Consider the following 14,030-nt stretch of genomic DNA (forward strand, 5'->3'; position numbering starts at 1 on the left):
AACATCAAGCTGGAGGCTTTTCCTGACTCACACAGCTACAGGGGCTGACAAGCTCAAAGTTGGCAAGCAGTGTACCAGCTGTTGACTGCAACAAATGATGAATCTAAGATCTCTAGGCCAAATGGTGGATTGTTTGCTCATGGACACTTGTAGGCAGCACAACAGGATCCCGATCCACAGAAGAGTTTCTCTTTTCCCAGTATGTCCATAAATATATCGGAAGCAGGCCACACCCCTAGGGAAACTCCCTTTCAACAGATTGGCTGCTCAAAACATATACATCCGTTCTCATTGTGGGAATAACTCACATTACAACTGCTTAAACCATTCAGAATTGTTGTCCAGCCAAGTTGACATACAACTCCAACTATCACAGACTCCAACAACATATTAACAAAAATAATATATCATGACAAATAAGATTCATACCAGGTGTGATAATTAAGTTTTTGTGTCATCTTGGCTAGGCCTGGTTGAGTGACTGGGCAGCTGGATGTAGTATTCCCCATGATGAGACTGGTAATCAACATGGTGGAATCTATTGTGTGCAGCTGAGTAGCTGCATTAGGGAATGTGGTCTGCTTCTTGTATATAAGCAGAAGCCTTGGGTAATGGTCTCTAGCTTAGGGCATGCTTGGACCCTGCATGTAGCCATGTCGTTTTTCAGCAGACTGCCGTGCTCTGCCGACCTTGGAACTTATAATGGACTTAAATTAATGGCCTGCCACATGGTTTGGTAACATCCGGACTGTGCCTTTTTACTTGTCAACCTTGGACTTGGCAGCCTCAGCAGCCAGCAGCTGTCTCAGTGAAGAAACACCTTTAGCTCCAGTGGACTGGGAGCAGGAGGCAGAGTTGGATCCCAAGGTTGAGGGGCTTTCACTCACCCCCTACAGCCTGGCATTTTGAACTCAGACTTCTAACCTCCCAAACTGTAAGAGAATAAACTCCTGTTTGATAAGGGCATCCTGTTTGTGCTATGTATTCCTGTCAGAGTGGCACTAGGTAACCAGAACACCAGGTGTGAAAGGATGGCTAAGCACTAGAAAAACAATCAATGTAATCTATCTCATAAGTAAAATAAATAAAAAAATTCATATGACCACACTGATATATCTACAAAAGGTATTTGATAAAATCCAACAACCGTTCCTGATTTAAAAAAAAAAAAAAAACTCTCCGAAAAATAGGAATAGAAGGGAAATTACTCAACATAATAAAAGGCAAATATGGAAAACTAACAGTGAACATTGTTCTCAATAGAGAGAGACTGAATGAGACCACGATGCCCTCTATCTTCATTTCTATTCAATCTTGCTTTGGAAGTCCTACCCTATGCAGTAAGGCAAGAAAGGGAAGTCAAAATAATCCATATTATTAAGGAAAATGTAAAACTCTCCCTATTTGCAGAAGATATGATTCTATACATAGGAAACCCAAGAGTCTGAGCCAGAAAACTCCTGGAATTTATTGAAAGATTTAACATAATGGTGAGATATGAGACAAACATACAAAAATCAGTTGGATTCCTCTATACCAGCAAAGAGGTCTCTGAAAGGAAGCAAAGAAATCAATACCATTTACAAGAGCTAACAAAGTGATAAGATATTTAGGAATAAACCTCATCAGGAATACAAAACACTTGTACAAAGAAAACTACAAAAAACTACTCAAGAAACTATACGAGATCTACATAAATGGAAGAACATATCATGCTCATGGATAGGAAACTGAATGTTGTGAAAATCTTAATACTACCCAAAGCAATCTATATGTTCAATGCAATTCTGATCCAGAATCCATCAACATTCTTCAAAGACATGGAGAAAAAAATTACTAATTTACATGGAAAGGAAACAGATCTCAGATAAACAAAGCACTACTGAAGAAAAAGAACAAAGTAGGAGGTATCAAACTCCCAGATCTCAAAACCTACTATACAGTCACAGTAGCCAAAATAGCCTGGTATTGGTACAACATCAGACACATACACAGTGGAACAGAATTGACAACCCACAAACAGATTCATCAACCCATGGTCATCTGATCTTTGTCAAAGGGCTGAAATCCATTCAATGGGGAAGAAAATATTTTTAACAAATAGTGCTGGCAAAACTGGATGTTCATTTGCAGTAAAATTAAGCAAGGTCCATATCTTACACCATACACAAAAACTAACTACAATGGATCAAAGACTTAAATGTGAAACCTTAATCTATAAAGTTCATCAAAGAAGAAATAGGGACATACTTAGGGGCCCTAATATTATATTAGTCCACTATTGTAAAAAGTCAAGGAAAGGTTTGCACATGGAAGAAAACTTTCTTTGTCAGTTACCAGAGATAGGAGAGGAAGGGAAGGAAAGTTCCTAGGTACCTTAACAACAACAATAACAACAAAAATAGATAGATAGATAGATACCAAAGATTATTAGTGGTTACCGGGAGTGGGACAGATGGGGAAAGGGGAAGATTTTGTTTGTGGGGGATGGAGTTTATCCTAATGGTGGTGGAATATTTGGTAAAAGGATAGCAATAATGGTGGAAGAATATGAAAAATGTCATCAATGTCCCTTACCTAAAAATGAGGAAGTTGTTATGTTGGTGAATGTCTTGTTGGTCTTGTGTTTGATTTCACCACAATAAAAGTAAAAAAAAAAAAAAAAAAAAAGGGAAGAGTTTTACTAAACTTACTAAACTTCCACAGTCTGCAATAGGTCAAACATTCAATCAAGATTTATTAATAATTACTGGCGATTGGAATGCAAAAGATGGAAACAAAGAAGAAGCATTGGTATTTGCAAAATATGGCCTTGGTAATGGAAATGACCCTGGAGATCACAGGACAGAATTTTGCATGACCAATGACATATTCAATGCCAACTTTTTTTCAGCGACATAAAAGGCAGCTATCCATGGGAACCTCACCAGACAAAATATAGAGGAAAATGATTGACTATATCTGTGGAAGGGAGCTCTGGTAGCATAGTGGCTAAGACACTTGCCTGCTAACCAGAGGGCTGGCGGTTCAAACCCACCAGCCACTCCTCGGAAGGAAGGTTGGGCAATCCTACTTCCGTAGTGATACTGCCTCGGAAACCCAAGGAGGGGTCGCTATGAGTCAGGTTTGACTCGACGGCACATAACAACAACAACATATCTGTGGAAAGAGGCTGTGGAAAAGCTCAAAATCATCAGTCAGATCAAATCAGGGGCTGATTGTGGAAAAGGCAATATATTGCTTTTATGAAAGTTGAAATTGAAGAAGAAGAAAGTTAAAACAAGTTAATGGAAGCCAAAATACAATCTTCAGTGCATCACAGTTGAAATTAGAGATCATCTGAAGAATGTGGTTGTTGTTGTTATGTGCTCTCAAGTCAGACCTGACTTATAGCGACCCCTCCTTGGGTTTCCAAGGCAGTATCACTATGGAAGTAGATTGTCCCATCTTCCTTCCGAGGAGTGGCTGGTGAGCTTGAACCACCAGCCTTCTGGTTAGCAGTCAAATGCCTTAGTCACTAAGCTACCAGAGGTCCCATCTGAAGAATAGATGTGACGTATTGAACACCATGACAAAAGACCAGATGATTTGAGGGACATCGTACATAAAGAAAGCAGGTGATAACAAACAGGAAAGGAAGAGAAGACCAAAAGTGATGTCAGAAGAGATTCTGAGACTTGATTTTGAATGGAGAGTAAAGAGAGTGGAAGAAATAATTAATTAAAAGGGCTGAACATAAGATTTCAAAGGATAGCTCAAGAAGACAAAGTAAAATACTTCAATTAAATCTACAAAGACCTGGAATTAGAAAAACAAAAGGGAAGAACACACTCAGATTTTCTCATACTGAAAAACTGGAGAAAAAAATTCAATCCTCAATTTGCAATATGAGAGGATTCTATGGGCAAAATATTGAGCATTGAGGGAAGAATAAAAAAAAAAAAAAAAAAGATGGAGCGAGTACACAGTTACTATACCAAAAGAATTGGTCAATGTTCAACTACTTCAGGAGGCAGCATATGATCAAGAATCAATGGTACTGAAGGAAGAAGTGCAAGCTCCACTAAAGGAACTAGTGAAAAACAAAGCTCCAGGAATTGACCAAATATCCATTGAGATGTTTCAACAAATGGAGGCAGTGCCAGAGGCTCTCACTTGTTTATGCCAAGAAACTTTGAAGACTGACTGACCAGCTGACTGGCAGAGATCCATAGTTGTGCCCATTCCAAAAAAAGGTGATCCAACACAATGTGGAAATTATTGAAGAGTATAGTTCATATTATACGTAATTAAAATTTTGCTGATGATAATTCAAAAATGGTTGCAGCAGTACATTAAGAGGGAACTGCCAGAAATTCAAAGCAAATACAGGAGAGGGTATGGAACAATGGATATGTCTGCTGATAGCAGATGGATGTTTACTGAAATGAAGGAACACTAGAAAGACAATTATTCGTTTTTTATCGACTACACAAAGGCATTTGACAGGGTAGATTATTATAAATAATGGATAACATTGTGAAGAATGGGGATTCCAGAACAGTTAATTGTGCTCATGTGAAACCTTCATATAGGTCCAGAGGCAGTTATTCGAACAGAACAAGGTGATACAATACTTCATGGTTTAAAATCAGGAAAGGTGTATGTCAGGGTTATAGCCTTTCACCACACTTATCCAATCAATAAGATTGAATAAATAAGACTTATCTCAATTGATAATGGGCAGACATCATCTCACTAATTTTGGCCATGCTGTCAGAAGGGAACAGTCCCTGAAGAAGAATATCGAGCTCGGTAATTTAGATGGTCAGTGAAAAGGGAGAAGATCCCGAACGATACGGATGGACATAGTGACGGCAAAGATGTACTCAAGCATAGGAATGATTGTGGGGATCCTGCAGTGTTTCATTCTCTTGTACATAGGGTCAATACAAGTCAGAGTCTACTCAACAGCACCTAACAACAATATCCAATCAATATGCTAAGCAAATAATCCAAAAAGCTGGACTACATGATGCTGAACATGGAATTGAAATTGGGGGAAGATTCGTTAACAACCTGTGATATGCACATGACACAACATTTCTAGGTGAAAGAGAAGAGGACTTGAAGCATTTACTGATAAAGATCAGACTGCATACTTCAGTATGTGTTATACCGCAACATAAAGAAAACCAAAATCTTTTCAACTGGAGCAATAAGCAACATCACAGTAAATGGAGAAAAAAATGAAGCTGTGAGGTATTTAATTTTACTTGTATTGCACAATCAAAATCCATGAAGTCAGCAGTCAAAAATTAAATTATGTATTGCATGGGCCACTACGCTGTAAAACCTCTCTTCTAAATGTTAAAAAGCAAAGATGTCACTTTGAAGAATAAGGCACACCTGATCCAAGGCATGGCATTTCCAATAACCTCATATACATGTGAGAGCTGGCAATGAATTAGGAAACCACAGAAGAATTGATGAATTTGAAGTATGATGTTAGTGAAGAATACTAAACATATCATGGACCACTAGAAGAATGAACAAGTCTGTCTTGAAAGAAGTACAAGCAGAATGCTCCTTAGAAGCAAGAATGACCAGACTTAGTCTCATGTACTTTTGTCTGGTTGTCAGAAGGGACATGCCCCTGAAGAAGTTTATCATGCTTGGTAAAGCAGAGGGTCACCAAAAAATGGGAAACCCTCAATGAGAAGGATTGAGACAGCAGTTGTGACCATAGGGTCAAGCACTGCAACAATTGTGAAGCTAGAGCAGGATAAGATAGTTCCATTCTGTTTTACGTAAGGTTGCTTTCAGTCAAAACTAACAACCACCACCTACTGAGCATGAGAATTTCAGTATTTTTTTTCAAGCAAACTACTCTGTGATGGACAAATTGTGTTTTTTTGTACCGAGCTAAAATTTTTCTGCTCAATACTTCCCCCCAATTATCTAAATTATGGCTTTGGGAACACAATAAAATAACTTTACTTCTTGTTTTATAATTTATAATATTTTACAAAGCATGATTTTAGTAACATTTTTAAGATAATGTTTCTGTCTCTTCTCCTCAAAACTTTTATCCTATAGGCTAAACAAGCATGTATTCACGAACATCAGTTGTTTGTTTGTATTATTAATTCTGAAAATGGTAATTAATAATGATTATCACTAAATTTTCTCAATGCCACCTCTAAATTATAGTAAGAGTATTGATTATGACAAAATGATGTAATAATATTGTCAGCTAAAATTTCGCTCATTTTTAAACTCTTATTATCATGTAATATATTTTATATGTATTATCTCATTTAATCTTTACAAAGTTATTATTATTACCTGAATTTCACAAATGGAAGATGCTAAACTTCATGGTAGACTAGAAAGCAATGCCATTTGACATTAACCATAATCCAGGGTCAGTAACATAAAGCTCTTCAAGTTTTTCAGCTTTTATTTACTGGTAGCTACACTTTTATTAGATACTAAAGAAGAATGTCTGAAATAGTCCTCTAGATTATGAAAAAAAAATGGAGCAAAAGTAAATATGTCCAGGATTTTTAATAAAAATTTTAAAAAAGGTTTTAACAACATTACAGGAAACAGTCACTTTGCAAGCTATAAAAATCAAAGTCCAATAATTAAGCTTTCTAAATTATATTTTGTTTATAGCTAATCTTTATTTAATATTAAATTAGAGTGGGTTAAGAACTCCATCAACTTACAACAACAACAGCCATACATTGGAATCTAGAACATAGGAAGTAAGCAGAGACTTGAAAAGTGTTTACCTATTGCTGGTGTAGGAACTCTAAAACCTCCACATAAAAGAGAGGCCTCAGTCAACTAGTCAACCTAGTTAAAGCCATCATAAACCAGACAGACAGCCCTAGCTGACACATCAGCTGACTGAAGACACATGAGTAAGTTGTTTCTATCTGTCAAATCTATGCTAGGTCAGAAAAAAATGCCTACATGAACTCAATACTAATAGCCCATCTGCAGAATGTAAACAAACGTCGTTGATGGTTTAAGTCCCTCGGTTTTGGAGTTGCTTATTACGCAGTAGGTAACTGTTGTTGGAAGTTGTTGAGTTGATTTTCAACTCATAGTGACCCCTGTGACAGAGAAGAACTGCCACACAGAGTTTTTTGGCTGTGATCTTTATTGAAGTAGGTTACCAAGTCTTTCTGCCATGGAGTTGCTGAGTGGGTTCAAACCAACAGTCTTTTAGTTCATTTCTGAGTGTGCACTTGCTTAATTTATAATTCTTTATTATGTATAACAATCCAGCTCAGGAATATCCTCCAACATAAAGCAAGCTTGGAGTTGATCTCTATTTATGCGAAACCTCATTGAAGTCCTCTGGTAAACAAAAACCATCTATTCAATATCTTTACCATTAATAGTACAAAGAATTAACAGAAATGTTGCAATTGTATTTTATCTTTAAATATGATGAGATTCTTAAGTTTCATTCTTCCAGCAGTCTCTCTAATTAAAAATATTTTTAATTTATCTAGGGAGAACTTCCTCCATTATATGTTTATTTATTGTTTTTATTTCAATTTATTTTCTCACAATGTATCTCTATATCCACATTAGGTTGTAATATATCATTTCATTTTCATTCATCATTTATGCCATTAATCAAAGCACAAACCCATTGTCATCAAGTTGATTTGGAGTCACAGTGACCATACAGGATGCAGTAGAACAGTCCCTAGGGTTTCCAAACCTGTAAATCTTTATGGAAGCAATTATTAAGAAAAAAAAAAAATGACAGAGAATATCGTTATAGTTTTCATGACTTACAAAATTTAGTTGTCACAATTCTTCCATCTCTAATGCAGAAAGTAATCAACAATATTGTCTCCAAAATCTCGAGAACATCTAAGCTCAAATAGTGTATTCTAAGCCCTGTTCTAAATGAAGAGAGATAAAAAATAATAATAAGAAGAAAACAAAATAGGACTTTGTTCTTAAATGTCATTTTTAAAGACCTTCAGACAACTTTATCAAGGAACATTATGGATAAGCAGCTATTGGCTCTTGGCTATAGACACCAAGGGGTCATATGTGCATGAATGCAGACAACCCAATTAGAAATTATGTTTGATTTCTTTCAGACATCACAGCTGGATGCAAAGTACTAATAAGAAATAATAAGAAGATGTATTATTTCAAGACATGAACTTGCAATCATGATTTGATTGTTTCACATTCCGTCTGTAGGATAGGCAAACATCATAATGTTTAGTTGTTAAATGTGCACTATAATAGGAAATTGGAGCACAGACCCACACAGTTCAGGAGGTAAAATGGCTGGTCCTCATTTTTGGATTTAGTTTTGTCTTCTGTTCAAGCTGTGCCACTCAATTCAGATCTACCAACTCAATTCAGATCTGTTGATCTGTAAATATCATTGTATATGATATCATAAAATTAATGAATTAAATTAACTTTTAATGGATGTCATTATTCATTTTACCTCAGAAAAATGAAAATCTTTACTAAAATTCCCATCACTTTCCACTTTTTGTTAAATAGGCATTTTGACCCAATTAATCCTTTGGCTGACAAAGAATGCTGAAATTGCTGTATGCTATGAGTCATTATCTAAAATAAAATGAAAAAAGAATATATAATTAATACCACATGTTCTTGTCTTTGACTTATTTGATATAGGCCAAATTCTCACACATCTCCCAATTAAATATCTAAGAATGAATTCCACATAAAGAACTTACCTTGGAAATTCAATTCAAGAATATATGGAAATATGTAGCCAAGAACATGTGGTGAATAATTAATACTCATTTTTTAATTCATATTTAATCTAGAATGTCAAAGTCAGAGCAGAATTATTCACATTATTTCAAGTTCCAAAATACAATAAAATAAGGATTTATATCTTCTAGCATGGCTAATGGATATAGAGCAGTTTTTACACTGAAATATAATATTATCTTACATTGAAAAGGGAATTCAAGTAGCTTAAAAAAAAAAAAAAGCCATAATTATAATAGTAAACTTTATTTACTATTTTGGAAAAAAATACAGACAAAGAATAAGAAGGCTTTGGATTAATTCATTCTTAGTCAGCCACCAATTTAATAAATTTATATTTGAACAATTGAAATTTTGATGACTGACCTGCTATTTATTTTTGGCAAAATGTAATAAGAAAAAAAGAAAGAAAAAACAAAAAAAACTTCACTGCCATCGAGTCAATTCTGCCTCATAGCGATTCCCATCCTGTTTCCAAGGTGGTAAATCTTCATAGAAGTAAATTGCCTTATCTTCCTTATGTGGAATGGCTGGTGGGTTTGAACCACCAACTTTCTGGTTAGCAGTTAAATGCCTTAGACACTGCACCACCAGAACTCCTTATAAAATATAATAGCTGTTAATAAATCATCATTGTAAACTGTCTTTTATAATGAGTTATTAAAATAATATTTAGACTTTGCATTAAGCTTCCAGCAACTAATCCAAAAGTCAGTGATTCAAAGCCACCAGTCCCTCAATGGGAAAAAAGACCTGGACATCTGCTCTTATGAACAATAGAGCCTAGGAAAGCTTAAGGGGCAGTTCTACCATGTTGTATTGGATTGCTATGAGTCTCAATCAATTTGACTGCACACAACAACAGTACAGTTTTAGTTACCATATTTTAAATTTTGTCAAAAGACATGTTGTTGTCACAACAGATTCTGAAACATTCTCTTTAATGGAGAGTAGTTAAAATGAGTGGAGGAAATGATGAAATAAAACAATTGAACAAAAGATTTCAAAGGTGGCTTGGGAGGACAAAGTAACATATGATAATTAAATGTGCAAAGACCTGGAGTTAGAAAACTAAAAGGGAAGAACACTCTCAGCATTTCTGAAACTGATAGAACTGAAGAAAAAATTCAAGCACTGAGTTGCGATATCGAAGGACTCTATGGGTAAAATATTGAATGATGCACAAAACATCAAAAGATGATGGAAGAGATACATGGTCATTGTATGAAAAAGAATTGGTCAATATTCAATCATTTCAGGAGGTATCATATAATCAAGATCCAATGGTAATGAAGGAAGAAGTTCAAGCTGTACTGAAGAAACTGATGAAAAAACAAGGCTCTAGGTATTGATGGAATGCCTATTGAGATGTTCCAACAAATGGATGCAGTACTGGAGGTGCTTACTTGTTTATGCCAAGAAATTAGAAGACAGCTACCTGGTCAATTGACTGGAAGAAATAGATATTTGTGGCCATTCCAAAGATGATCAAACAGAATGTGGAAATTTTTGAACAATATCATTAATACCACATGCAATTAAAATTTTGGTGAAGATAATTCAAAAAATGGTTGCAGCACTATATTGACAGGCAACTTCCAAAAATTTAAGTTGGATTCAGAAGAGAATATGGAATGAGGGATATAATTACTGGTGTCTGATGGAGCTTGACTGAAAGCAAAGAATATCTGAACATGTTTACCTGTGCTTTATTAACTATGTAAAGGCACTTAACTGTGTGGGTCATAACAAATCATGGAAAAGATTGTGAAGAATGGGGATTCTAGAACATTTAACTGTGCTCATAAGGAACCTGTACATAGACCAGGAGGTTGTTGTCCTAACAGAACAAGGGAATACTGCATGGTTTAAATCAGGAAGGGAACGTTTCCGGGTTGTATCCTTTCATCATATTTATTCAATTGGTATGCTGAGCAAATAATCCAAGAAGGTGGACTATATGAAGAAGAACAGGCAACAGTATTTGAGGAACACATTAACAACCTGCGATATGCTGACAACAAAACTTTGCCTGTTGAAAGTGAGGATGACTTGAAGCACATACTGATGAATGTTGAAGAATATACAGTCTGCAATATGTATTACATCTGAATATGAAGAAAACAAAAATCCTCACAACTGGACCAATAAGCAGCATCATGATAAATGGAGAAGTTTGAAGTTGTCAAAGACTTTATATTGTTTCTACAATCAACACAAATGTGAGCAGCAGTCAAGAAATCAGACATCCTAATGCACTGGGCAAATCTGCTGCAAAAGACCTCTTCAAAGTGCTGAATAGCAAAGATAGCTCTTTGAAGACTAAGATAGCCTAATGCAAGCCATGATGTCTTCAATGACCTCATATTCATGTGTAAGCTGGGTAATGACTAAGGAAGAGCAAAAAAGAGTTGGTGCTTTTGAGTTGTGGTATTGGCAAAGAATACTGAAAACGCAATGGACTGGCAGAAGAACTAACAAATGTGTCCTGGAAGTGCAGCCTGAATGTTCCTTGGAAGGCAGAATGCCCAGACTTTGTCTGACCTATTTTGGTCATGTTGTCAGAATGAACCATTCCCTGGAGAAGGATATCATGCTTTGTAAAATGGAGGGTCAGCGAAAAGGGGAAAGGCCTTCAGTGAAATAGTTTGACACAGTGGCTATAACGATGGACTCAGGTATAGCAAAGATTATATGAGGCTGGTGCAGGACTGGGCAGTGTTTTGTTTGGCTGTACATAGGGTCACTATGAGTCAGAGCCAACTCAATGGCACCTAACAACAACAACATAAACAAAATAAAAATCCTTGGTAAAATAGAGGGTCATAGAAAAAGAGAAAGACCTTCAGTGAGATGGATTTACACAGTGGCTGCAATGATGGGCTCAAGCATAACAAGGACAGTGAGAATGTTGGAGGACGGACAGTGTTTCATTCTGTAGTTCATAGAGTTGCTGTGAGTTAGAGCTTTCTCAATGGCACCTAACAACAACAACAGCAGAGATGAGTTGATGATGTGATCTTCTTTCCATATATATTTTTCTGATGGTGTTGTATTTGTTAGATGCCTTTGAATCAGCTCCAACTCATAGCAAACCTATATATGACAGAATGAAACGCTGTCCAGTCTTTCGCCATCTTCACAACCCTTACTATGCTTGAGTCTATCATTCCAGCCACTGTGTCAATCTATCTCATTGGGGTTCTTCTCCATTTTCACTGATCCTCTACTTTAACAAGCATATCCTTCTGCAGTGACCAGTTCCTTCTGATAACATGACCAAAGTAGGTGAAATGAAGCCTGGCCATTATACCTTCTTAGGAGCATTTCAGCTGAACATCTTTCAGGACAAATTTGTTCATTCTTCTGGCACTCCATGCTATTTTTGGTATTCTTGACCACACCACAACTCAAATGCATCAACTTTTTTCCAGTCTTCTTTATTCATTATCCAGCTTTCGTAGGTATATGACATGATGGAAAATATGGCTTGAGTCAGGCACATCTTGTTCTTCAAAGTGACATCTTTGCTCCTTAACAATTTATAGAGGTATTTTGCAACAGATTTTCCCAGTGCAATTTGATGATATCTGATTTCTTGACTGCAGCTTCCATGGACATGGATTGTGGATCCAAGTAAAATGAAATCCCTGACAACTTCAAACTTTTTCCCATTTATCGTGATGCTGATTATTGGTCCAGTTGTGAGGATTTCTATTTTCTTTATGTTGAAGTGTAACCCATACTGACAACTGTAGTCTTTGGTCTTCATCAGTAAGTGCATTAGGTCATCTTTATCTTCAGCAAACAAGGTTGTGTCATCTGTATATTGCAGGTTGTTTATGATTCTCCCACCAGTCTTATACTGTATTCTTCCTTATATAGTCCAGATTCTTGGATTATTTGCTCAGCATACAAATTGAATAAATTTAGTGAAAGGATTCTACCCTGAAGTACACTGTTCCTGATTTTAAACCATACATCAGTGCTCTGTTCAAACAGCAGCTTCTTGGTCTATGTATAGATTCCTCATGAACACAATTAAGTACTCTTGAATTCCTATTCTCCACAATGTTATCCATAATGTCTTATGACCCACAGAGTCAAATGCATTGCATTGTCAAAAAAAAAAAAAAAAAAAAAAAAACAGGTTAAAAGCTTTCTGGTATTCTTTGCTTTATGCCAAGACTCATTTGACACTAGCAGTGATATCACTTATGCCACATCCTCTTCTAAATCTAGCTTGAATTTCTGGAAGTTCCAAGTCAATATATGGCTCCAAGCATTTTTGAATTATCTTTAGCAAAATTTAATTACTGGTGATATTAATTATATTAATTGATAATTTCCAATAAATGTTGGATCACCTTTCTTTAGAAATAGCCAAAAATATGAATCTCTTCTAATCATGTGCCCAGATAACTGTGTTCCAAATTTCTTAACATAAATGAGTAAGCACCACCGCACTGTATACATTTATTGAAACATCTCAATGGGCATTCCCTCAATTCCTGGAGCTTTGTTTTTAGCCAATTCCTTCAGTGAAACTTGGATTTCTTCCTTCAGTGTCATTTGTTTTTGATCATATGCTACGTCCTTAAATTGTTGGACATTGACCAATTCTTTTTGGTACAGTGACTATGTATTCACTGCATCTTCTTTTGATACTTCCTTCTTCATTTACTATTTTGCTGAGAGAATCCTTCAGTATTGAAACTCAAGGCTTGAATTTTTTTTCTTCAGTCTTTTAGCTTGAGAAATGCTGACTATGTTATTCCATTTTGTTTTCCTAACTCCCGATCTTTGCACATTTCTTTACATATTTTGTCTTTTCCAGATGCCCATTGAAGTCTTCTGTTTAGCTCTTTTATTTCATCATTTGTTCCATTTGCTTAGCTATTTTCTGTTTAAGAGCAAATTTTAGAGTCCTTTCTGACATGAATTTTGGACTCTTCTTCCTTTCCTGTCTTTGAAAAGACCTTTTGCTTTCTTCATCTACTATGTTCTTGATGCCATCCCATAACTTGTCTATCACTGGTGTGCAAGGTACCAAATCTATTCCTCAGAAAGTCTCTAAATTCTGGTGGGATATAATCAAGGTCATATTTTGACTCTCATGGACTTGTTTTGATTTTTCTCAGTTTCAACTGGAACTTGCACATGAGCAGTTGATGATCTGTTCCACAGTCAGCATCTGGCCTTTTTTTTTTTTTTTTTTTTTTGCAGAAGACGGCATACGAGATGTCGAGCAG

The sequence above is a fragment of the Orycteropus afer genome, unplaced genomic scaffold, assembly GCF_000298275.1.
Source record: "Orycteropus afer afer isolate SDZICR_OR568_19922 unplaced genomic scaffold, OryAfe1.0 scaffold00335, whole genome shotgun sequence".
NCBI classification, from domain to species: Eukaryota; Metazoa; Chordata; class Mammalia; order Tubulidentata; family Orycteropodidae; genus Orycteropus; species Orycteropus afer.